Here is a 25907-nt window from a genome sequence, read left to right as displayed (position 1 = left end):
CCTTGAGCTTCAGAACTATCCTTTACAAACAGGTCTTGAACAATCTTAGGAGTGCCATTAGAAAGCTTTTTTTTTTTGGCCAGTCCTGGGCCTTGGACTCAGGGCCTGAGCACTGTCCCTGGCTTCTTCCCGCTCAAGGCTAGCACTCTGCCACTTGAGCCACAGCGCCGCTTCTGGCCGTTTTCTGTATATGTGGTGCTGGGGAATCGAACCTAGGGCCTCGTGTATCCGAGGCAGGCACTCTTGCCACTAGGCTATATCCCCAGCCCCTCGAAAGCTTTAAGAAATGCTGTAAGAGCTGGGTGCTAGTGTCTCAAATCTGTAATCCTAGCTTCTCAGGAGGCTGAGATCTAAGGATTATGGTTCAAAGCCAGCCTGGGTAGGGAAGTCCACAAGACTCTTAAGTCTTCAATTAACTACCCAAAAGCCAGAAGTGGAGCTGTGGCTCAAGTGGTAGAGCACTAGCCTTACTTTGAGCAAAAAAACCTCAGGGATAGTACTCAGACCCTAAGTTCAAGCCACAGGACCAGAACAAACAAACAGAGGGGGGAAAAAAAGAAATGCTATAAAAAATGTTGAATAGTAAAACTATATAAGCTCTTTCTATCCCTCCCCCACTCCCCAAAGTCAAGGAACCTTCCATTTCCTCCTCAGAAATAAGTATGGCAGCCACAAAGGGACCCTAGGTATTTGGGTGGGGGAGGGGGGATGTTGGGGTGGGATGCTGGTTGTAGATCTTAAATTCAGGGCGTGGGAACTGTCCCTAAACTTTTGTGCTCAAAGTTAGTGCTCTACCACATGGAAGTACAACTCCACTTCCAGATTTTGCTGATTACTTGGTAATAATAGTCTCACTGATTTCCCTGCTAGGGCTGGCTTCAAACTATGATTCTCAGATCTCAGCTTCCTGAGTAGTTAAGATTACAGGCATGAGCCACCAGTGCCAGCCCAGGTAACTCAGTGTGTATGCCAGTACTGCAAAGCTTGTACTTGGGGCTTTGTGTTCCCACTTTTTTTTTTCTCTCAAAGCAGGAGTTCTACCACTTGAGCCACTTCTGGCCTTTTGTTGGTTAACTGGAGATAAAAGTCTCACAGACTGCCCAGGCTGGCTTGAATAAGATCTCAGCTACCTGAGAAGCTAAGTGAGTAAGCTAAAGCATGAGTACCAGCTCCTGCTAGACTCTAAAAACAAATTTATCTCTTTTGGCTTCAAATCAAGATTGTTGACCAATGTACTCTACACACATACATTAAAATTGTTTTCAGCACCATGGATTCCAACGGATGTTAGAAAGCTAAAAGTGGCATTACTTTCCCCGCCCCCATACATATACACTAAGAATTACATAGCCAAATATAAAGGTTCATAAAAGGAGAATAATCAAATCTATTTATCTATTCCCAACCACATCATTATTACATCCCTTGTCTGCTAAAATCAACTTATCGCCAGGAATTAGAGTTGTACACTTGACTTACCATGTGACCCCCCCATAACAACACTAAATATGTAACACAAAGACACTAAAACAACACAAAAACCTGTTACCTGACATGTGTATTTAATGGATGGGAACCTAAGGCCATCTGTAGCCCATCTGTAACTAAAACTTTTGCCTTGTGTTTTTGTTTAATTGTTATGCGTTCTTCCTAAACTAAAAACCAAGAACATTTTTACACTTGATAAACTTCCTCTTTCTACCTTAAAGGTCATTCTGATCATGCAAGTGTCAAAACTTTGTATTTAACCTACTTGTAAAGCCAACTATTTTTATACCTAACCCAGTGGAGTGTGATGGCTTTAGAACAGCATATCGTGCAGTCTTTATATAGTTTACCCAGCTTTCATCCTAGTTTACTAGTTGTGACAAAGAACAAGAAGAGCCAATATGTCACTTCCTCAAGGTCGCTTTAAGCTGGAAATAGCTTTCTAGTTTAGGGTCTGCTGTACTTCCTCTGTGATGGTTGTTACCATGGCTGAGTCGATCTCTAGGAGACAGAAGACAACACAAAGTTACAGATATCTCTACACATTCCAACTTTATTTTTCTTTTCCTCTATTTCCTCTGTTTTGCCCATATTCTATATAAACTGGACTGTGATTTGAGGGCTGGGAGAGATGTAGCTGTTATTCAAGCAAAAGGAAAAAAGTAGGAGTGAGCTCCTACTTCAAACATGAAGCAAATGTTTCACTTCCTTATTAAAATATAGGACACAGCCTCAACAGAAAATCACAAAATTAAGCCCATTTCTTCTCTTTATCTACTTTTAAATTTCAAATAATTTATTTTTTTTTAAATGTACGAACCAGGGGCTGGGAATATGGCTTAGTGGTAGAGTGCTTGCCTAGCATGCATGAAGCCCTGGGTTCAATTCCTCAGAACCACATAAACAGAAAAGACTAGAAGTGGCACTGTGGCTCAAGAGGTAGAGTACTAGCCTTGAGCAAAAAGAAGCCTGAGACAGTGCTCAGGCCCTAAGTCCAAGCCCCAGGACTGGCAAAAAAAAAAAAAGTACAAACCAATGTTACTTCTGACATCACTTGCCCAACCAAAGCTGCCCAGTGGTACATTATGGGAGATGGAAATACTCTGTGGCTGTGACAATCAAGAGGCCACAGGAACATTTGAAACATAACATGAGTGACCAAGAAAGTGACCTTAACTTTATTTTAGCTAATTTAAAATTTTTAAAAAGGAACCTCTGACTGGGTGCTGGTGGCTCATGCCTGCTAATGCTAGTTAGGAGGCTGAGACCTGAGGATCATGGTTCTAAGTCTGGACAGGAAAATCCATGAGATTCCTTTTTTTTTTTTTTTTTTTTTTTTGGCCAGTCCTGGGCTTGGACTCAGGGCCTGAGCACTGTCCCTGGCTTCTTTTTGCTCAAGGCTAGCACTATGCCCCTTGAGCCACAGCGCCACTTCTGGCCGTTTTCTATATATGTGGTGCTGGGGAATCAAACCCAGGGCTTCATGTATATGAGGCAAGCACTCTTGCCACTAGGCCATATTCCCAGCCCCCATGAGATTCTTATCTTCAGTAAATTACAAAAAGAAAAGGCCAGAAGCACAGGTGTGGATCAAGTGGTAGAGTGCTAGCCTTGAGCAAAAGCAGCTCAGGGACAGTGCCTGAGCCTCTTTGAGCTCAAGGCTAGTGTTCTACCACTTGAGCCACAGCACCACTTCCCATAATATTCTAATATTCTTTCCAATGGATGAGCAAAATTCCATTGTGCGTAAGTATCACAGTTTTTTTGATCCACTCATCTATTGTAAACCATCTGTACCTGTTTCCATAAATTGGCTATTGTGAATAGTGGAGCAATGAACATGGATGTACAAGCATCTTTATGGTATCCTGACTTGTAATCTTCTGGGCAGATGCCAACAGTGGTATGGCTGGATTATAGGGAAGTTCTGTTTATTTTTATTTATTTGCCAGTCCTGGGCCCTCAGGGCCTGAGCACTGTTCCTGGCTTCTTTTTTGCTCAAGGCTAGCACTCTGCCACTAGAGCCACAGCACCACTTCTAGCCATTTTCTATATATGTGGTGCTGAGCAATCGAACCCAGGGCTTCATGTATACCAGGCGAGCACTCTTGCCACTAGGCCATATTCCCAGCCTATTTTTTTTCCCAGCCTATTTTTTTTTTTTTGCGGACTAACTGCCATCCAGAGTGATTGTTACATTCCCAGGAACAGTGCAATAGGGTTTCTTTCTCTCTATATTCTCACCAGAATGTTATTGTTTTTGTTTTGGTTTGGGTTTTTGTTTTTTGTTTTGCCAGGGGGGTTGGACTCAGGGCCTGAACACTGTCCCTAGCTTCGTTTTGCTCAAGGCTAGCACTCTGCCAACTTGAGCCACAGCACCCCTTCTGGCCTTTTCTATATATGTGGTGCTGAGGAATCGAACCTAGGGCTTCATGTATACGGGGCAAGTACTCTTGCCACTAGTCCATATTCTCATCCCACTTGTTATTGTTTGAATTCACAATGTTGGCCAATATAACTAGGGTGAGATGGAATCTCTAGTGTGTGTGTGTGTGTGTGTGTGTGTGTGTGTGTGTGTGTGCCAGTCCTGGAGCTTGAACTCAGGGCCTGTCACTGAGCTTTTGTGCTCAAGGCTAGTACTGTACCACTTTGAGCCACAGCTCTACTTTGGTGGCTAATTGGAGAGAACAGACTCATGGACATTCCTGCCCAGGCTAGCTTTGAACTGTAATCCTCAGATCTCAGCCTCCTGAGTAGTTAGGATTGTAGCCACTGGTGCCTAGCTCAATATTGTTTTGATCTGCATTTCCCTCATGTGTTTATTTGCCATTCTTACTTCTGCGAAGTCTCTTTTCAGTTTCTTTGCCCATTTACTGATTTGTTTACTAATTGGGGAGTGTTTTGTACTGCTGGTAAAGATAATCTCCCAGCCTGTTGGCTGTCTTTCTACCTTAGTACCTAGGTCCTTTACTGTGTAGAAACTTTTAAATTTGATATAATCCTGTTTGACAAGTCTATCCCCTATTTGCTGTGCCTCTAGGACTCTTCAAAAAGGTTCTGCCTATCCTTATATGTTTTAATGTTTCTCCTACTCCATTTTGCAGTAGTTTCAAAGTTTCAGGTCTGATGTTGAGGTTGATTCACTTTGAGTTGATATTGTTACATGGTAATAACCAGGATACAATTTTAGTTTTCTGCATACGGATATCCAGTTTTCCCAACAAAAATTATTGAAAAGGCTGTCTATTCTTCTAGTGCGTATTTTTTGCTCTCTTGTCAAATATCAGATGACTGTAAGTATATGGCTTTATTTCTGGGTCTTCTAGTCTGCTCCATTGATCTTTGGGCCTGTTTTTATGCCAGTACCAAGCTGTTTCTGTTACTATAGTTCCGTAGTAGAGTTTGAAGTCTGGGATTGTGATACCACTAACATTGGTTTCTTATCCTGTTTTGCTTTATTCCAATACTGAAGCTTGAACTCTGAGACCCAGAGGCTGAGATCTGAAGACCCTAGTTCAAAGACAACCCAGACACAAAAATCTGTGAGACTTTTATCTCCAACAACCAGCAAAAAGCCAGAAGTAGAGGTTTGGCTCAAGTGGCAGAGAGATAGATTAGAGTGAAAAAGTTAAGCAAGATCAAAAGTAGGCCGGCCCTACATTCAAACCCAGTACTGGCACACACACACACAAAATTTCAACATTTAACAACAATTTACTGATGCTATGGAGAATATATATATATCCCAATATATATATCCCAAACCCAAACCATTATAGCAACAATACAACAATAAGTGAAAAAGATAAAATAAATGTCAAAGATCTAATGCCAGTTAGGTTCTATCAAACCTGAGAGATAAATATAAACTCTATCAAATCACTATTGCAAGAACAGTAATTTGCTTTTTGTTCTTTTTTAAATCGAGCTCCAAATTGGACAAGGAGAAATTTACGAAGTATTGAACAAACCCAAAGGGCTACTCACTATGAATAAACTCATATACAACCCAAGCTACAGAGTAAAAATGTAAGCAAGTTCTATTGCCATCCCCTTTGTCCTTCCTCATCCTCCAAGCTGTGCACGGAAGTTCCAAGTGACAGAGGCTCTGAGATTCTTTTGCCCCAGGGCTTGCCCTCTGGCTTTACCACAATCAATTCTACATACCAGATTCTGACTTGCACTAAGCAAGACAACACACTGTCACTCTCTTGAAGAGGAAGTCTGTGGATAGGACAGCTTCTCCACATATCATAGTACACCAGGGAGCCTTGGGGAATGGAAAGCACAGTCCAATGCCATGCTTTTTGTGTGTGTGTCAGTAATAGGATATAAACCCAGGGCCTGTGGGTATTGTTTATTTATTTCTGTGCCCATCCTGAGGCTTGAACTCAGGGTCTGGGCACTGTTTCTGAGCTTTTTGGTCAAGGCTATCACTCTACCAGTCAAGCCACAGATCCACTTTTGGCTTTTTGGTGGTTAATTGGAGAGAGGTATCTCATGGACTTTTCTTCCTGAGCTTGCTTTGAATCATGATCCTCAGATCTTAGCCTCCTGAGGAGCCAGGATTACAGGTGTGAGTCACCTGTACCCAGGCTTGTGTTCTTGCTTAGACTTTTCACTCACAGCTGGCACTCTACCACCTGAGCCACACATCCATTTCCAGCTACTTGCTGGTTAACTGGAGGTAAGAGTTAATTGGGTTTATCCATCTGTCCAGCTAGCTTTGAACCTCAAATCTCAGCCTTCTGATTACTAGAATTACAGGCCTGATCCAGCAGTGCCCAAAGTCTAACTCATGACTTTAAGCCTAGACCTCATGACCTTATGACCTTAACCTTTCTTCTTTGGAGGAAAAGAAGCTACCACATAGTAATGGATTGATGACAGCTGCTTGACGTTGAGCTAGACCTTCAGCTGCTTAGTCCTACAGAGAAGAGCAAAACTCCCTTGTGCTGGCTTCATCCTTCAGAGGCCTAACAAGTTTTCCCTATTTTTTTTGGACTGTAGCTGCCATGCTCCGAGAGGGTTCCAGCAAAACCTACACAGAGAAGAACCAAGAAATGGACCCAAATCTAAGAAACTGGTGGAACCAATTTGAAACCATAGTTTGAACCATAGTTGTCAGTCATGTTAGGAGCTTGGAAATAAATCTATAACCAGCTAGGGGCCTGTGTCTCACACCTGTAATCCTAGCTATTCAGGATACTGAGGATCACAGTTCGAAGCCAGCCCTGGCAGGAAAATCCATGAGAGTATTATCTCCAATTAACCACCAGAAAACCAGAAGTGGCACTGTGGCTCAAAGTGGTAGAGTGCTAGTCTTGAGCAAAAAGAGCTCAGGAACAGCACCCAGGCCCCAAGTTCAAGCCCCACAGGTGACTGGGGTAAAAAACCTATAACCCTAATATAACCAAAGAAGGATATTCTTGGAGGAACACAAAGGTGCAATGCCTCTGTGCATCTGATCATATAAAATAATATTTATCTAAATGAACTCCAGAAAATGGAAACAAGAGGTTCTTTTTCTTTGTTGTTTCTTATCTTTTTGTCTTGTTTGATCATTTATCTGTCTTTGGGAGGTTAAGGGGTGCAGAGAAATACAGTGAAAAAGGGTGAACAAATGCAGCAGTGGCACTTACTAGACACTATACTGAAAATTAATTATACTTGTGAGTATGGGAGGGGAAAACTAGAAGACAGAGATGGAAGAGGTGACATTGTCCAAAAAGAAATGTACTCTTAACTAGGCACTGGTGGTTCCCACCTATAATCCTAGCTACTCAGGAGGCTAAGATCTTAGGTACACTGTTTGAAGCCAAACCAGGTAGGAAAGTCCATGAGACTCTTATCTCCAATAAACTACTCAGAAAAAGCTAGAAGTGGCACTGTGGCTCAAGTGGTAGACCACAAACCTTGAGCAAAAGCAGCTTAGGGATGATACCCAGGTCTTGAGTTCAAGCCCCAATACTGTCAGAAAAGAAATTTTGTAACTGTAACTTTTGTAGCTGGCTTATGTAACTGTAACCCCTCTGTATATCACCTTTATAATAACAATTTTTAAAAATTTTTAAATGTATTTATTTATTTTAAAACAACCAAACCTACTAGAGACACCCATGATGACAGCTCTGGCCAGAACTATCCTTGTCAAAGTCTGGTCAAGTTGTAAAATCATGAGCAAGAGAATGATTGTCACTTCAGGTCACTAAATTTGGGGGTGATTTGTTATGTGGTAAGAGATAATTGAAGCCAAACTGGGAACCAGAAACGAGGGCTCTGCTACTATAAAATCCAAGTGTGACCTGGCTTTGAGTCCAGCTGGAAGACCAAAGCCAGATGCTGTTAATAAAGATTTGGAAAGTTGTAAGGAAATGTTATTGGTGGCTGGAGAAATGCAGATCTAGGAATAATTAGGAAAGCCACTTAATGCAGAAATTTAGATGACTTTAAGGTAATTAATGAACTCATGGATCTGAAAAATAGTCAAGATGTCAACCAACTGGGTACCAGTGGCTCACATCTGTAATCCTAGCTACTCAGGAGGCTGAGCTGTGTGGATCCACTTTGAAACCAGCCTGGGCAGACAAAACTGCCAGACTCTTACTTCCAATTAACCAGTAAAAAGCTAGAAGTGGAGCTGTGGCTCAAGTGGTAGAGTGGGAGCCTTGAGCAGAAAAGCCAAGTGAGAATGTGAAGCCCAGTGTTCAAGCCCAGTACTGACAAACATACACAAAAAAGTATCAACCACCTAATTTTAGCTACCTACAATGATATAAAAGGGGCAATGAACTAAAAAGGAAACTCCCTGGTTCCTTTTCAAGCCAAATTCGGAGGAAATAGAAAGGGGTCCACTTAGGCTCAGAAATGAAACATTTCCTCATTTCTGCATCTTTGCCAAAGATGTTCAAAGTAAGAGATGGTCTCAGGGCAAAGGCCAAACCCAGCCTTGCCAGGACCATGCAGTATCAAGAGAGAAGACCTTCTGGTAAACCCTCGTGAAGTTAGGTGGCTGCTTACCTTTCTAGTTACATCACTGATGTGCATTCAGACTGAGCTGGGGAGTTTATTGAAAATCCAGATGGCTGAGCCCAACCCTGGTAATTTCTGATTTCTACAATAGGAGATAGAGCCTGGTGTCCATATTGATTTCCCAGGTGATAACTAATGCCGCTGGGAAAAGAGACCAGGCTTTTTTGATTCTCAAGAACAAGCCCAAAGGACTTTGGAGATTATTAAGGATGTGTTGTAGTAGCCATCTAAACCAGACAATGCAGCTTCTAAGACTCACAAAGGCATTGTCACTCATCTCTGTCTTAAAGTCAGTCCATGGAAAACAGAGTCCTGTCTCCGAGATTTGCAGGAGTTACTCTCACCTCAAGATGCTATCCCCAAAGAGATCACTGGGGAACTTGGAACATGTTGGGTTTTTGTTTTGTTTTGCCAAGCACTGACCCTGAGCTTTTCACTCAAGGCTAGGGCTCTACCACTTGTCCACAGTGCCACTTCTGGTTTTCTGGTTGTTAATTGGAGATAAAAGGCTCACGGAGTTTCCAGCCCAGGCTGGCTTTGAACCTCAATCCTCAGATCTCAGTCTCCTGAGTAGCTAGGATTACAAGAGTGAACCACTGGCACCCAGCTATGTGTGTGTGCGGGTCCTGGGGCTTGAACTCAGCCTAAGCTTGGTCTAGGAGCTTCTTTTTGCTGAAGGCTAGCTCCTTACCACTTGAGCCACATCGCCAGTCTTGGCCTTTTCTGAGTAGTTTATTGAAAATAAGAGTTTCAGACTTTCCTGCCCAGGCTGGCTTTGAACTGCAATCCTCAGATTTCAGGATCCTGAATATCTAGGATCACAGGCATGAACCCCAAGTGCCCAGCCCTACCAGATTTTTAAAGAGAAATTTATGAAGAACTACAATGCAGAATAAACCTCCTTTTTCTCCTGGAAATGTATCACTCCTACTTAGAATCACTAGGTATAGAACACATTTCTAAGTCTTAGGAGAAGTTCCTTAAAACCTAAGTGATTAATACTAATAAAAATCATACGCCCAAGCAAAATGGGAAGCTGAGGCAGAAGAATCACTTGAGCCCAAGAGCTCTAGGCCAGGGACCCTGTATCTAAAATCAGATAAAGAGTTGTAAGCTTCTCTCTCTCTCTCTCTCTCTCTCACACACACACACACACACACACACACACACACACACACACACACACACAAAGGATGTTTCAGTTTCAGCAGAAAACAATGTGCAAAAAGACATGGGCTATGTAGCAAGGCTGGCCAATGATGAGTCTCACCATAACTGGTGCTCTTGATGCTTAGTAAGGAGTTCTAGGAGGGACAAACAAACATGAAAACATGTATACTGAATAAACTCAAACATTAAGAAGGAAGAGTTGGGTGTCAGTGGCTCATGCCTCTAATCCTAGCTACGCCAAGAGCTGAGATCTAAGGATCATGCTTCAAAGTCAGCCTGGGCAGAAAACTCTATGAGACTCTTATCTCCAATTAACCAGCAAAAGAAGCTGAAAGTGGAGCTGTAACTCAAGTGGTAGAGCACAAGCCTTAAGCAAAACAAAGTTTAGGGACAACACCCAGGCCCTGAGTTTAAGCCCCAGGATCAGGGAGAAAAAAAAGTCAGTAAGGAGCCAGCACTAGTAGCTCATGCTTATAATCTTAGCTTCTCAAGAGGCTGAGATCTGAGGGTCGTGGTTCAAAGTCAGCTTGGGCAGGAAAGTCCATGAGACACTTACCTCTAATTAACCATCAAAAAGCTGGAAACTAGGGCTGTGGCTCAAGTGGTAGAGCACTAGCCTCTGCAAAAAGCTCAAAGACAAGCAACTAGGACCAGTTTGGGGCTCAAGGTCAGCACAAAGGAGGAGGAAGAGGAAGAAGAAGTAGTAGCAGTAGTAGTAGTAGCAGTGGTAGTGAGCAAGAGAGCCACAGTTACCAAATGATCCGGTGACACCTAAAGAATGGGAACCTTGAAGGCAATCTGAGGCGGCAAGGCAGCAAGTCTTCCAAACCTGTCATCCCAGCAACCAACAATGATTCTTCATACCAACTAGGAACTCCAATCAGATCTTGGGAGATCTGCCTTCTCTCAGATTGAGGTGGCTTCTGGCCTTCTTTATGCTGATTTGGACTAAAGCACCTGTGCTTGGATGATCCAGTCATTCCTGTTTCAGTCTTGTGGAGAGCCGTGACTGTATCTCAGGGCTTAGAAACTTTGCATATTGCTAGGATAGGGCCAGTAATAATAACCTCCTCATAAGATTGACAACTGCAGCTAGATGACGGTGGGAGGGGAAGAACGGAGAGGGGAGGGAAGGCACTCAGGCTCCCGTCTATAAACCTAGCCACTCAGGAGACAGAGCTCTGAGGATCAAGATTCAAAGCCAGCCTGAGCAGGAAAAGTCCATGAGACTCTAGTCTCCAATTAATTACCAAAAAGCTGGAAGTGTAGCTGTGGTTCAAGTGACTGAGTGCTAGCCTTGAGCAAAAAAGTTCAGGGATATAGTGCATGGGCCCCAAGTTCAAGCCCTAGAATGGAAGAAAGAGAAAGAAAGAGAGAGAGGGAAAGAAAATGAGAGGGAAAGAAAATGAGAGAGAGGAGGAGAGAGGAGGGAGGGGAGAGAGAGGAAGATAGAGAGCAAAGAAAGAAGTGGAAATTTTCCAATGTTTAAATGAAATAACAAGTTGAGAAAACAGAAAAACTTTCTGTTTAAAGTACTTATTACTGTTTACATATGGATAAAAAATGATCTGGTAGAAACCTGTAGGCTAGAAAACCCAGTTTGGATGACAGTGTCACTTCTTACCTAATACACACACATGCACATAAGACTCTTACAGTCAGGAAAACATCAACACCGAGGAAAGAGGTCCTGCTTAGAGCGCACCATGCTTTCCATGAGTTTATTCACACAGAATTAACACTCACTGCTTTTTAGCATAAAGCTGCTCAGCGCTGTTTTTAGAACAGGGTCAGAAGCTGCTACATGAGCTGTTTCCTGTATTGGGAAGCTATTTTTAATTAATGAACATTTTGCTGTAAGAGATTACTAAGGAAACACATACCATCTCTCTTTACAGGTTAAACTAAAGAAATGCTTGCTTTCTAAAATAAAGTCTAAGTCTTTAAAAAAATAAATTACTTTAAAAGGTGCTTGAGGTACTATACATGAACCACATTTATTTCCACTCTGGCAGGAAGTGAGCAGGCAGCTCATGCTGGTAATCCTAGCTACCTAAGAGATTGAGATCTGAGCATCATGGCTCAAAGCAGCCAGGGAAGGGAAAGCCTGAAAGACCCTCTCTGCAATTAACCACAATAAACCAAAAGTGGAGCTGTGGCTCACATAGAAGACGGCTAACACTGGTAAAATGTACAGGGACAGAGTACCAAGAGAAGAGAGAAGAGACAAAGAGGAGAGAGAAAAAGCTCAAGTCCCAGTAACAGAAGACAGGAGAGGGGAGAAAGAAGAGAGGAGAGGAGAGGAGAGAGGCCTACAGAAATAGAATACGGTTTCTTTACTTCCTCTTCTCCCTTTCCTTCATTTTGGATATTATCCTGCACTGGCTAGAACACATGCTTTGTCCTAAGTATGAGTAGCACAATAAGCACCCCTCGTCTTTTTTTTTTTTTTGTAATTTATTTATTAAACAAAAATTTTTTGACAAGGTGTTGTGCAAAAAGGGTACAGTTACATAGTAGGGCAGTGCATACATTTCTTGTGATATCTTACACCCCATTTTTATTTCCCTTCCCTAGGTCAGGTAGACATATATACAATACACAATGTACCAAGAACATATACAGTAGCCACGTGGCCCACGCCAAAGAAAATTCGCCTAGGGCTTTAAATGTAATGTTGACATTAGACAATATGTCGACAATAGTCTTATATGAACGTACATACATAGCTTTTGGGCTATTGTATTTCACTGAGAGGTCAATTTTTGACCTTTATATGTTGAGTAGTTGTTTGGTTTTAGTTACATAATGTTGGGTCGCTGACCCAATCCTGTGGGAAATACCATTTGACAAGAAGTTTTTGGTTTCACAAATCTGGTCTCTACTGTCTCCCCTTCACCCCATCTTAACAGTCATATTCAGTGAGATCAAGCCCTTTTGTTTTCTGTGTTCTAGGCTTGTCTCGCTCAACATTATTTGTTCAAGTTCTGACCATTTCCCTGTGAATAACAATATTTCACCATTCCTAATCGCTATGTAGTATTCCATTCTGTATAGGTACCATATTTTTTGGATCCATTCATCTGTGGAGGGGCATCTGGGTTGATTCCATATTTTGGCTATTGTGAATTGTGCAGCAATAAACATGGAAGTGCAAATGTCTTTTTGATACCTTGGGACCTGCTGTTCAGAATAGATGCCTAGCAGTGGTATGGCTGGGTCATAGGGTAGGTCTATATTGAGCTTTTTGAGAAACCTCCATACTGTTCTCCAAAGTGGTTGTACTAATTTGCACTCCCACCAACCATGGAGAAGGGGTCCTGTTTTCCCACACCCCCTCCAGCATTTGTTGTTGCCTGAATTCAGAATATAGGCCATTCTAACTGGAGTGAGGTGGTATCTCAGGGTTGTTTTTATTTGCATTTCCTTTACTACCAGGGATGTTGAACATTTCCTCATGTTTCTTTGCCATTTTTATCTCTTCTCTTGTGAAGTCTCTTTTTAGCTCCTTTGCCCATTTCCTAACTGGTTTATTGGGCTTGGAGGGGCTTAGTTTTTTTAGTTCTCTGTAGATGACAGATATTAGGCCTTTGTCTCTTGCTGTGCTGGTAAAGATCCTTTCCCATATGGTTGGCTGTCTTTCTATTTTGGTGGCTATGTCCTTAGCTGTGCAGAAACGTTTTAATTTGTAGTAGTCCCATTTGTCGAGTCTTTCCCCTATTTGTTGTGCCCCTGGGACTATATTCAGGAAGTTCCTTCCTGTGCCTATAAGTTCTAGCGTCTTTCCTACTCTGTCCTTCAGTAGTTTCAAGGATTCAGGTCTGATATTGAGGTCCTTGATCCATTTTGAGTTGATCTTGGTGCATAGTGATAGGCTTGGGTCTACTTTGAGTTTTCTGCATATGGCTGCCCAGTTCTCCCAGCACCAGTAGTTGAAGAGGCTATGTTTATTCCATTGTATACCTTTAGCTCCTTTGTTGGATATCAGCTGACTTTAAGAGTGTGGTTTTATTTCTGGATCTTCAATTCTAATCCATTGGTCTTCCGGTCTGTTTTTATACCAATACCAGGCTGTTTTTGTTAGGATGGATCTATAGTAGAGCTTGAAGTCTGGTATTGTGATACCTCCTGCACTGCTTTTTTTTTTTTGCCTAGAATTGCTTTGGCTATTCTAGGTCTTTTGCTGTTCCATATGAATTTATGGATTGGTTTCTCTATTTCAGTGAAGAATGTGGCTGGGATTTTGATAGGGATTGCATTGAATTTGTACAACAATTTGGGCAATATGGCCATTTTCACTATATTGATTCTGCCTACCCATGAGCATGGGAGGTCTTTCCATCTCCTTGTGTCTTCTTTGATTTCCCTTATTAGATTTTTATACTTCTCATTAAATAGGTCTGTCACGTCCTTGGTTAGGTTGATCCCTAGGTACTTGATTTTTTTTTTTTTGGCTACTGTAAATGGAATTATTTCCATAATTTCCTTTTCTGCTTGTACACTGCTGGTGTACAGAAAAGCGGCTGACTTTTGTGGATTGATTTTGTATCCTGCTACTTTGCCAAAATGGCTTATTAGGTGTAGGAGTTTGGGGACTGAGTTTTTTGGGTCTTTCAGATATAAGATCATGTCGTCTGCGAATAGGGATAACTTGATTTCTTCCTTGCCAATGTGGATCCCTTTGATGTCCTCCTCTTGCCTTATTGCTATGGCTAGGGATTCCAGCACTATGTTGAAAAGAAGTAGGGAGAGTGGGCATCCTTGTCTTGTTCCTGAGTTTAGGGGGAATGATTTTAGTTTCTCTCCATTTAATACGATGTTAGCAGTTGGTCTGTTGTATACGGCTTTTATTATTTTGAGGAATGTTCCATCTATTCCTGTTCTTTCCAGAGCTTTTAATAGGTATGGATGTTGTATTTTGTCAAAGGCTTTTTGGGCATCGACTGAGATAACAATGTGATTCTTGATTTTAGTTCTGTTGATGTGGTGAATTACATTGATTGATTTACGGATGTTGAACCATCCTGTGACTGTGGGATGAAGCCTACTTGGTCATGATGTATAATTTTCTTGATCAGTTTCTGGATCCTGTTAGCTAATATTTTATTGAGGAGCTTTGTGTCTGTGTTCATTAGTGATATTGGTCTGTAGTTCTCTTTTTTTGTTGGGTCTTTGCCTGGTTTGGGAATGAGTATGATATTAGCTTCATAGAATGAGTTTGGGATTTCTCCCTGTTTCTATTTCGCAGAAGAGTTTGAGGAGTATTGGTATTAGCTCCTCACAAAAGGTTTTATAAAATTCGTTGGTGAATCTATCTGGGCCTGGGCTTTTCTTTGTTGGGAGGTTCTTGATTACCCCCTGTATCTCGCTGTAAGTTATTGGTTTAGTTGATTTATTTCTTCTTGGTTCAGTTTGGGCAGTTTATACTTCTCTAAGAATTGATTCATTTCTGTAAAATTATTGTTTAGTGAACAGAGGTTCTGGAAATAGTTCCTTATGATTGCTTGAATATCGTGTGTACTTGTTGTAATTTTTCTGGTGGAGTCCCTGATTTTACGTATATGAGTCTCTTCTCTTCTTTTTTTGTAAGTCTTGCGAGAGGTCTGTCAATTTTATTTATTTTCTCAAAGAACCAGCTTTTAGTCTTATTTGTTGAACGGTGTATTTTCAATCAGATTTATCTCTTCTTTAATATTTGTGACCTCTCTCCTCCTAATCATTTTAGATTCAATCATTTCTTGTTTCTCCAGATGTTTCAGCTTCATTGTGATGTTTTTCACCTGTTCTGCTTCCATTCTTTTAATGTGAGTGCTGGGGGCGATGATCTTGCCCCTCAGTACTGCCTTAGCTGTGTCCCATAGGTTTGTTTGTGATGTATTTTCATTGTCATTGTGGCTTATGAATTCGTTAATTTTATCTTTAATTTGGTCTGTAGCCCAAGTGTTGGATAAGAGTGTGGGGTTTGGCCTCCAAGAATGTATATAGCCTCTGTGGTAACCACTGTTATTGAGGGTTACCTTTAATCCACTGTGGTCAGATATAATACATGGGATGACGTCAATACTTTTGTATTTGCTGAGGTTCTTTGTGTGGGCTATGACGTGGTCGATTTTGGAGTATGATCCATGGGCTGCTGAGAAGAAAGTGTATTGGGTCTCTGTAGGGTGGAAGATTCTGTATAGATCTGTCAGATCCATTTGGGATAAGGTGTTACTTAGGTCCTCAGCTCCCTTGCTAATCCTCTGGGTGTTGGATCTGTCTCTTGGAGAGAGTGGGGTATTAAAGTCACCCACTATGATTGTGTTTGGGTCTATCTTGTTCTGTAGTTCTGTGAGAATTTGCTTGACATATGTAGGGCCTCTTTTGTTCGGTGAGTATACATTTATCACCATGATGTCTTGATTCTGGATTTTTCCTTGTATTAAAATGTAGTATCCTTCTTTGTCTTTTTGAGTTGATTTTAATGAGAAGTCCAGCTTGTCTGAGATCAGGATGGCTACTCCTGCCGTTTTGGTAGGTGCGTTTGCTTGGAAGATCTTGCTCCATCCTTTCATTCGGAGCCTGTTTTTATCCCTTGCTGTAAGGTGGGTCTCTTGTAGACAACAGATGACGACTTTTTGTTTGCGGATCCATTCTGCCAGTCTGCTCCTCTTTATCGTAGTGTTTATAGCATTTATATTCAAAGAGATCAAGGATAAGAGTGTTTTTTCTCCTTCCATTTTCTTGTTACGCTGTTTTTCCTCTTTTTTTTTTTCTTCTTGTTTTTAGTGAGCTGCTCTTTCTGTTGGGCTCTGGCTATTGTAGTTTCTTTCTGTTTCTGTGTGTCCTGTACAATTTCTGTTGGATGGGGTTACCCTCTTAGAATTCGCTGTAGGGCTGGTTTTTTATTCACATACTCCTTTAGATCTTCTTTGCTATGGAAAGATCTGGTTTTCCCCTCGAAAATGAACTCCAGCTTCACTGGATATTTTATTCTATGTTGGTAGCTGTTGGCCTGTAGGACTTGGATGGTGTTCTTCCATTCTCTTCGCACGTGGTAGGTTTGTGTGGAGAGGTCTGCTGTTATTCGGATCCTCTTCCCATTGTAATAAATTTATTTCTTCGCTTTGGCTGCATTCAAAATTTGCTCTTTATTCTTGAGATCTGAAGTCTTGATTATTATGTGCCTGGGGGTGGCTTTTCTAGGATCTGGTCTGCCAGGTGTCCTATAGGCTTTGGTTACCTGGATGAGGTCCCTTGTGAGATTGGGGAAGTTTTCTGCAATCACTTTATTGAAAATATGTTGAAGCCCTCTGCTCTGGTATTCGGCTCCTTCTTCTATTCCAATTATGCGCAGATTATACCTCTTGTCTTTGTCCACTAGCTCCTGGATTACCATTTCTCCGAGTGTGGTAATTTTCTGGACCTTATCAGCTGGATCATCGTCCAAGAGAGAGATTCTGGCTTCAATATGGTCAATTCTTTGTGCTATGGATTCAAGTGCGGAGTTTATGGATGTCAGCGAGCTATTTATGGTTGCCAGATCAGCTCTGATCGTGGAAATTTCTTCCTTTAAAGAGTTGTATTTTAAATCTATTTTTTCATGCATTTCACTTCTCAGGATGTTAAGGTCTTCTTTAACGGAGGTTTGCACTGAATCCATTTTTGCTTCCATTTCTTTCTTGGCTTCCCAGATGTCCTTCGAGACTTCCACTCTAAACTCCTAGAATTGTTTTGATTTCGTTTCTGAGGCTTTCCATCATTTCTGCTATCATAGCCTCAGTTGTTTTTTTATTCTCCATCTCCTCTTCAGTCGTACTGCTTTTTGGAGCTGGCGAGTTGGCTTGCCCTTTGATGAAATGTGTTGTATTTCTTTGTGATTTGCGCATCTGGAGATCTGTGGGTAGCTTCCCTGGTTTGGCTTTGTGCTGGTTCCCGCTGGTCCGTCAGTGGGAGACTTGTGTCCTGGCTCTGGGTTTGAGTTTAGCTGTTGAACCTTACTGTCCAATGGGTGAGTGTGACCGTCTCAGTTGTTGCCGAGGTCATCACCCTCACTGCACTTGGGGGTGGGTAGGTTCTGTGTCTTTCTCTGCGGGATAGTGTCCTGCTGCTGTGTTGTGCCGACCCTAGCGTGCCCCTGGTGGGGGTTTGCTGGGCGCTGATTCAGCGTGGCATGGAGGCTTTTCTCTTCTTTGGTTCTTTTTTCCACTCGGTATCTTGGTCAGAGGAGCTCACCTCTCAGGCGGTTCGCCCACCTGTGTGGATTGCTCCTGGTCCGGTGTTGTTGAGGGGCGGCCCACCCACTTGTGCGAAATGCGCCATTCTGAGTGGGCGCTGCCGCTGGGGGGCTCTGCCCTCCTGTGCAGGTGCACCTATCAGAGCGGGCGCTGCCGCTGGGGGGCCCTGCCCACCTGTGCAAAGTGTGCCTACCACAGAAGGCACTGCCGCTGGGGGGCCCTGCCCACCTATGTGGGGTACGCCTACCAGAGTGGGCCCCGGGTTGTTGGGGTGTGTTTGTGCCCTCCTGCGAGTTTGCTGTGGGAGGCGGTATGTGTGGGCCCCAGTAGGATCAAGTGTCTGGGTGCAGGTTGGTACCCACAGACTCTTCGCTTCCGCTGTGAGGAGTGTGTGTGATCAGGCCCAGGTGTCCCTGCTGGGCTGGTATTGCCCACCAGCGAGCCTGTGACTTTTGTTCAACAAGCCTGCGAGGACCAGGCGCCTCAGGTGGGGCTTCCAATTCTTGCCGGTCCCCGGGCCTCTGTTGGGGAGAGGGCAGGGCCAGTGCAGCCGGTTCAGGCTCCTCTGCTGCCTTGGTGCTGCTCTGCCCCTGCTAGTTCCTTGTCCTCCCAGAGTCTGAAGGGACCTTTTGCCGCCTGATTTGGGGGTTCTTTGTTCCCTCGGGGTGGGGAGGGAGCTCTAGCTTCTTTGTAGGGTTTGGGTCTCTGATAGCTGGTTTCTTGTTGGGGGAGGGGGTAATGGGGAACTTACTGGTCCTGGATTGTGTGTGTGTCCCGCACTGCTGTTGGCCATTCAGGGGTGGGGTGCTGGGGTGTGGTGATCGATCGGCCCGGCTCTCCCATTCTGCACCGCCCAGATCCCCCACTGCTCACATCCGATCCCGGCCATGCTGTCTCATACCTCCTGTCCTCCACTGTCTGTCTCGATCAGTCTGCGCACCCCCTGGGGTCCGTGGAGTCCTGCTGTCTGGACTCTGCTCTCCTGGCATGACTTTTCAGCAGTCAGTTTATTGGCACCGGGTCCCCTTTCCCTGGCTTCTTTTTGCTCAAGGCTAGCATTCTACCAGGGACCCTGGTCCCTGTTCGGGCCAGGGTCAGCGGGTGGGGGGAGGGTACCCCGGAGATTTTCCAGCTCCGTGCAGGTTATAGGTTCTTCTTTTTTTTTTTTTTAATTTTTTTTTCATTTCCTGCGTTTCTCTGTTGCTTCTGGCTGCTGGGTTTGCTGGGTTCTTGATGGGGTGTTGGGTGCTGGAGTTCCTAGCTCACTATTCAGTTGGAGCAAGTTGGGGTGCCTCCCTACTGTGGTGGCGCCATCTTCCTTCCTCCACCCCTCTTCTTAATTAGACTCCTGCACAATTTACAGGAAATAGTGGAGTTTGGGCACTAGCTGCTAAGGTAAACTGATCATATGCTATTGATCTAATTCTTCAGTGCAATGACAGGAAGCAACAGGAAGTTCAGGAAGATCTCCAAGCTACTTTGCCTAGAAATAAGATGTGATGGACCTGTAGATCTAAGAGGAGCCCTACCCTAACTACACTGTGCTTAGTGATGTGTATTCAAAGCCAAAAAAGAGAAAGGGACCATTGGTCCCTTGCTAGACCATAATCCTGAAGACAGGTTACAAACCCACAAAGTAACCATACTGAACTCCACACCCTCTTCCCTCACCACTCTCACATTCTTTACCTAGTTGGGGGAGGGGGGCGGAGCCTAGTGGCTTGAACCCAGGACCTTAACACTAAGTTTTTTCCTCAAGGCTAGTGTTCTAGCAATTAAGCCACAGCTCCACTTAGGGTTGGCTTTGAATGACAATCCTCAGATCTCAGTCTCCTGAGTAGCTAGGGTTATATATGTAAGCCAGTGAGACAACTGGATTTTAAAGTACTTTTTTTTTTTTTTTTTTTGCCAGTCCTGGACCTTGGACTCAGGGCCTGAGCACTGTCCCTGGCTTCTTTTTGCGCAAGGCTAGCATTCTACCACTTGAGCACAGTGCCACTTCTGGCCTTTTCTATATATGTGGTGCTGAGGAATCAAACCCAGGGTTTCATGTATATGAAGCAAGCACTCTACCACTAGGACATAGTCTCAGCCCAAGATGCTAAATTCTGATGGAAGGAGTGAGCTTGGCAGGACACTGTGTAAGGATGTCGGTAACAGCGCACAGGGAAGGGGTTATGGCTAATTTCAGGTGACAACTGGACAGTAGTTTGGATAAGATTAACTTTAAATAGTGTGAGCTTTAGAAAGTAGATTGCCTTCCATGCTGGTAGATGTAGGTGGGTCTCAACCAATCAATTCAAGTCCTGAAAAGAACCAAGTGGAGGCTCCAAAGTGAAAGGGGACTCTCAAGCAGCCACCTCTGGATGGGCTTCTATGCACCATTTATGATCTGGATGTGCCAGCTTCTATAATGCCATGAGCCAATCCCTCCCCTCCCTTTTCCTCTCTCTCTCTCACACACACACACACACACACATACAATTAGTTCTGTTTCTATGGAGAATTCTAGCAGACACAGACACAGACACACACCCCCTTTGGCAGCCATAGCCTAGCAGTGTCACATCTACAGTCACTCAGTGAGTGCCAAATGGCTCTCTAGACTAGGTAGAACAGCCAAATCTTCCTACCATAGCACTCTCAGGCATGACTAACCTTAAAACAGCTATAGCCAGGTACATTTTAATGTCCCTTATCTATTAGATTCCTAAGAAGACCACTGTCTGTCTGACTCTGTGTGTGTGTGTGTGTGTGTGTGTGTGTGTGTTGGTGCTGGGGCTTGAACTCAGGGCCTGGAGCTCTCACTTGGCTTTTCCACTCAAAGCTGGTACTCTACTACTACAGCTACACCTCTACCTCTGACAGCTGGTTAGCTGCAGATAAGAGCCTCTTAGATTTTCCTGCCCAAGCTGGCTTCCAACAGGGATCCTCTAATCTCAGCCTCCTGAGTAGCTAGGACTTCAAGTATGAGCCATACGCTCCCATCTTCATTTTTCTATAGCCCCTTATAAAGTCATGAATCTCAGATGGCTGAAGTCAGATGCTTAAAAAAAAATGACTGACTCAATGTTTATATAAATAACATGCTTCATTGGATCACATGCAAATAAGAGTTTAGCCAAAAATAAAATAAACTTGAGACTGTAGGGAGCTCAAAGTAGTTCTACCTATTGATCTGGCTATTCATTGGCTACATAAAGTGAACTTTATACAAAAAATTTCCTTCTGGGATTATATTACAGACTACCAAAAAAAGCAATCTCTTTCCCATGGCTGTGTCATAACATCCTCTAATTAAAGGCATTACCATTATGTGGCCTTCTTTCTCTGCTTGGTGTGTGTGTGTGTGTGTGTGTGTGTGTGGTGTGTGTGTGTGTGCGCGCGCGCACATTTGCATGCATGCCAGTACTGGCTGTAACTTGTACTCAGGCCCTATGAGCTGTCCCTGAGCTTTTTTGCTCAAGGTGGCACTCTTACCACCTGAGCCACAGCTCCACTTCTGACTTTTTGCTATTTAGCCATAAATATGAGTTTCAAGGTCTTTTCTGCCCAGACTGGCTTTGAACTGAGATCCTCTGATCTCAGCCTCCTGAGTAGCTAGGATTACAGGTATGAGCCAATGACAGGCTCCTCTGCCTTCTTGACCTCAGCCTTGCCTCTCTCAGAGGATCAGTACTTCTGGAAACAAGTAAGTGGGCAGCTGCTCAAAGCTTTCTCCTTCCAACTCTTGCATCAACTTTCTGGGCACCAATGAGGCTGACAATGATATCACCTGTCCCTACCCTTAGGCTTTCAGAGCAAAAAGTAAAGACCACACATTACAGAACAGTGATGCTTCCAGGTCTGCTGCAGGGGGCGGGGGAAGATTTCTGGTGGTCACTCCTCCAAAAGGAAGCGCCTTGGAATCTGAAATGCATGAACACAGGCAGTTATTGTCTTCCAACATCAGATGAGACTTTCTTAGTTTGTGCTCTTTAGCTTGTTGCCCAGAGTTAGCATTTTAATTTTAAAAGCTGCTCTTGACAGGGACATTGCTTTTGTATATGTGTGTGCCAGTGCTGGGGCTTGAATTCACTTTTGTATGTGCACACGCCAGTACTGAGGTTTGAATTCAGGACCTTAATCTTCTTTGCCTTTTTCAAGGCTAAAGAGTTCAAACCCCAGTCCTGTCCTCCTCAAAAAAAAAAGAATATTTTTCTGTTCCTGCCCAGCGAGTCTATGGCAAGCAAATGAAATCAAACACCAAGTTATAAGCAAGAAGGTTTGCTACTCAGTCAGCATCTGAGCCAGCAGTCGATTTTCATTCAAGAATTCACACTTGAATTCTAAAGTTGTCTCAAGCACAGTCACTAAGTGATGTAAAGTTAACACAAACCCATAGATCCAACAATGGCAAGACTTAACAAGAATCTCAGCTGTGATTCACAGTCCTGGGGCTGTGTTTGCTCCCTGTTCTCACTACTTCAGATCTCAGCTCTGGCACAAGGCAATCTGGAGTGAGCTGGTGGGAATGTCAATGCCCTTGAAAACACTGTGAAAGGTGCCAACCTCGGGGGCTGGGGATATAGCCTAGTGGCAAGAGTGCCTGCCTCGGATACACGAGGCACTAGGTTCGATTCCCCAGCACCACATATACAGAAAACGGCCAGAAGCAGCGCTGTGGCTCAAGTGGCAGAGTGCTAGCCTTGAGCGGGAAGAAGCCAGGGACAGTGCTCAGGCCCTGAGTCCAAGGCCCAGGACTGGCCAAAAAAAAAAAAAAAAAAAAAAAAAAAAGGTGCCAACCTCTAGAGTCCAGCCTGGCATATCTCAAGGGGTGGCACTTTCTCATTTTCAACTTGACCCTTGGATATTGACAACCTGAAAAGGCTTCAATTAACATACAAAAATGAAGCAAGAAGGCTTACTTTTCTCTAAGATAGGTTTTCATCCCAATGTGGGCCTGAGAGAAGGGGGGAATATCAATGTATAAGTACCTTTGTACACACGTATACACACACACACACACACACACACACACACAAAGAGCTTTGTACTGGGCTATGGTCAGAAAGTTTGAAATGCACAGTGCTACCCCATTGCTCCCCTGAAACTGGCATAAAAGCATCATGCTGTCGGTTGCCAGGGTAACACCACTGTGTAAAAGTTCACTGCCATCACCAAGGAACTCTGGAAGACACTTCAAATGGTTTGTCTTTTCCTTTCACTTCAGCACCATGTTGCCAATTGACCACTAATAAATCTGGATCACAAACACACTTTCAAACTGAGACAAACAGATCAGAAAAGAGCATTAGAAGCCGGGCACCAAGGGTTCACATCTCTAATCCTAACTATTCAGGAGGCTGGGATCTGAGGATCATGGTTCAAAGACAACTCAGGCAGAAAAGTCCATGAGATTCTTATCTCTAATTAACCAGACCAAAAAAAAAAGCTGGCAGTGGAGTTGTGGCTCATATAGTAGAGCACTAGCCTTGAGCATAAAAGCGCAGAGATAGTACCCAAGCCTTGAGTGCAAGCGTTAGGTCTGTGCACACATGCACATGCATGCATGTATACTCCCCCACACATACACTAAGAACATTAGTGAGTGAGTGGAGAGAAAAACACTTGGATAAGATGTTTTCAAGCTACAATGTTCCATCTTTTAACCCATACAACCCAATCTAAGAGTTGCTTTTTTGTTTGTTTCAATAATGGGGCTTGAACCTAGAGCCTTGATGCTGCCTTTTTCACTAAAGGCAGGCTAGTGTTCTACCACTTGAGGCACATTCCACTTCTGGATTTTTTTTTGTGTGTGTGTGGTTAACTGGAGATCAGAATCTCATGGAATCTGCTGCCTGGGCTGGTTTTGAACTGCAGTTCTCAGATCTCAGCCTTCTGAGTAGCTAGGATGACAGGTATGAGCCACCAGCAGCCAGCTGTTAGCTGCATTTGATTTTACAGTCTTGCAGTTTGAGTGATTAATGAGACAAAGGCTGCTTTCTCACATGCACAGGCAGGACTGAGGAGTGTGACGACTTCATTGGTACGACCTATGAATCAGCAGAATCTGGTCTGAGGTGGAGGACATACACTCGAAACTTACAGATAACCAGGGGTATAGTCATGAACATCTTCCAGTCTAGTCACTTTTCTATGAAAAGATTATGTCCAAAGCAACAACTTACTTGGCGCAAAACTAGAATTCAGGGAACAAAGCAAGTCAATACTTAGCTGCAAGATCCTAGGAAAGACATGTTCTAAGAACCTTATTTGTGTATCCACACAGAGGTACAGACAGATACAGGCCCCTTCCCTGCCCCTACTCTGCCAGGTATTGGTGGCTCACACTTGTAATCCTAACTACTCAGGAGGCTGAGATCTGAGGATCTCAGTTTGAAGCCAGGAAAGTCTGTGAGGCTCTTATCTCTAGTCATAGAAGAAGCTGGAAGTAGTGCTATAGCTTAAGTAATAGAATGCTAGCCTTGAGCAAAAGAAGCTTAGGGACAGTGCCCAGGCTGAGTTCAAGTCCCAGGAACGGCCAAAAAAAAAAAAAAAAGTAAATAACTGTAGACAAATTCTCTCCCTGGGGAAACTTTCTGCACCACACTTCACTCAGGTTCCTGTCCCACAGGTTCAGCTGAACAAAGCATTTTCTAGGTTGGCCTCCAATTCTTGACTCTATCTTGCCACCTAGTGGCTATAGGAACCAGAGGCTCTAATATTGCCTCCTTGTGTCCCAGGGATAGGTTCTCTAAGCCAATGCCACCAATGCCACTCTAAGAAGGAGCTAAAAGAGAAAGACCTTTCTCCCCTTGGTTTCATTCTTTTCTTTTTCCTTTTTGTTCCAATACTCAGGGCCTGTGGCTGGGAATATGGCCTAGTGGCAAGAGTGCTGGCCTCGCATACATGAAGCCCTGGGTTCAATTCCCCAGCACCACATATATAGAAAATGGCCAGAAGTGGCGCTGTGGCTCAAGTGGCAGAGTGCTAGCCTTGAGCAAAAAGAAGCCAGCGACAGTGCTCAGGCCCTGAGTCCAAGGCCCAGGACTGGCAAAAAAATAAAAATACTCAGGGCCTTGTGCATTAACTTGGCTTTTTTGCTCAAAGCTGGCAGTTTACCACTTGAGCAACAGCTCTATCTATGGCATTTTGCTAGTTAACTGGAGATAAGAGTCTCATGGACTTTTACCGCCCCAGCTAGCTCTGAACCATGATCGTCAGATCTCGGCCTCCTGAGTAGCTAGGATTACAGGGATGAGCCACCAGCACCTAGCTTCACATATTTTTTATGAAAAGAAACTTAATTCCTAGAGAACTTGTTAATTCAGAAACTATTGTACTTGCAACTTTTTAAAGGTTAATTATAAAGACTTAAAGAGCCATGCAAGTAGTAAATGGCCTCTTCTCTTGTGCTGGCCACCAGTGGCTTATCTTATACCTATAATCTTAGCTACTCAGGATGCTAAAATCCAGAGGATCATGGCACAAAGCTAATCCAAATAGAAAATTCTGAAGACTCTATTAATAAAACACAAAACAGCTAAAAGGTGGACTAGAGGAATCTTGGCAGTCAAAGCCACTGCTGGGTGGGGAAGAAGAGGCACTCAGAACTTGCTATGAGTCAGAGTTACCGCTGGCCCCTGGTATGCCCAAGGGTCTGATACTACGGATGTGTCACTGAGTTGTCTGTTCAGAACTCCCTCTGACTGCTTTCTTGACCCTGGGAGTCTGCTGGCCTCAAAAATAATTTGAAAAAGCCCTTCTCAAATAAACCTTTCTTAAGTCTTGTGATTAAGGTGTCAATTTGAGACCCTACCTTTGTCCACTTTTCTATGGACTCCCAGTTATATTCAAACTAGAAAAGCTGTGCATGGTCCTCCATAATTAGAAAAAAAAAGTGGGGAGAGGGGAGCAAAGGTGCAACAAAACTCCTGCAATCCTAATCACTCAGTGAGTGGGGACCACAGTTCAAAGGCTGAAAGTGGTGTGGTGGCTCAAGTGGTAGAGTGCCATCTT

The 25907-nt window shown here is 43.5% G+C and overlaps 1 protein-coding gene and 1 long non-coding RNA gene across 3 annotated transcripts in view; both read right to left on the bottom strand.

The window, feature by feature from the left end:
* Positions 1-25907, bottom strand: part of Fgd4 (FYVE, RhoGEF and PH domain containing 4) — a 194132-nt gene that overhangs the window by 135972 nt on the left and 32253 nt on the right. The window lies entirely within an intron of this gene.
* LOC125366434 lies at positions 5960-24249 on the bottom strand. Its single transcript, XR_007213836.1, has 3 exons — positions 24238-24249; positions 11433-11435; positions 5960-6571 (listed from the first exon to the last, which is right to left on the bottom strand). It is a non-coding gene; the product is annotated as an uncharacterized LOC125366434 (long non-coding RNA).

This window comes from Perognathus longimembris, chromosome 1, assembly GCF_023159225.1.
Source record: "Perognathus longimembris pacificus isolate PPM17 chromosome 1, ASM2315922v1, whole genome shotgun sequence".
Lineage (NCBI taxonomy): Eukaryota > Metazoa > Chordata > Mammalia > Rodentia > Heteromyidae > Perognathus > Perognathus longimembris.
Note: the sequence above shows the minus strand (reverse complement) of the source record. Positions and strands in the feature narration are given on the sequence as shown.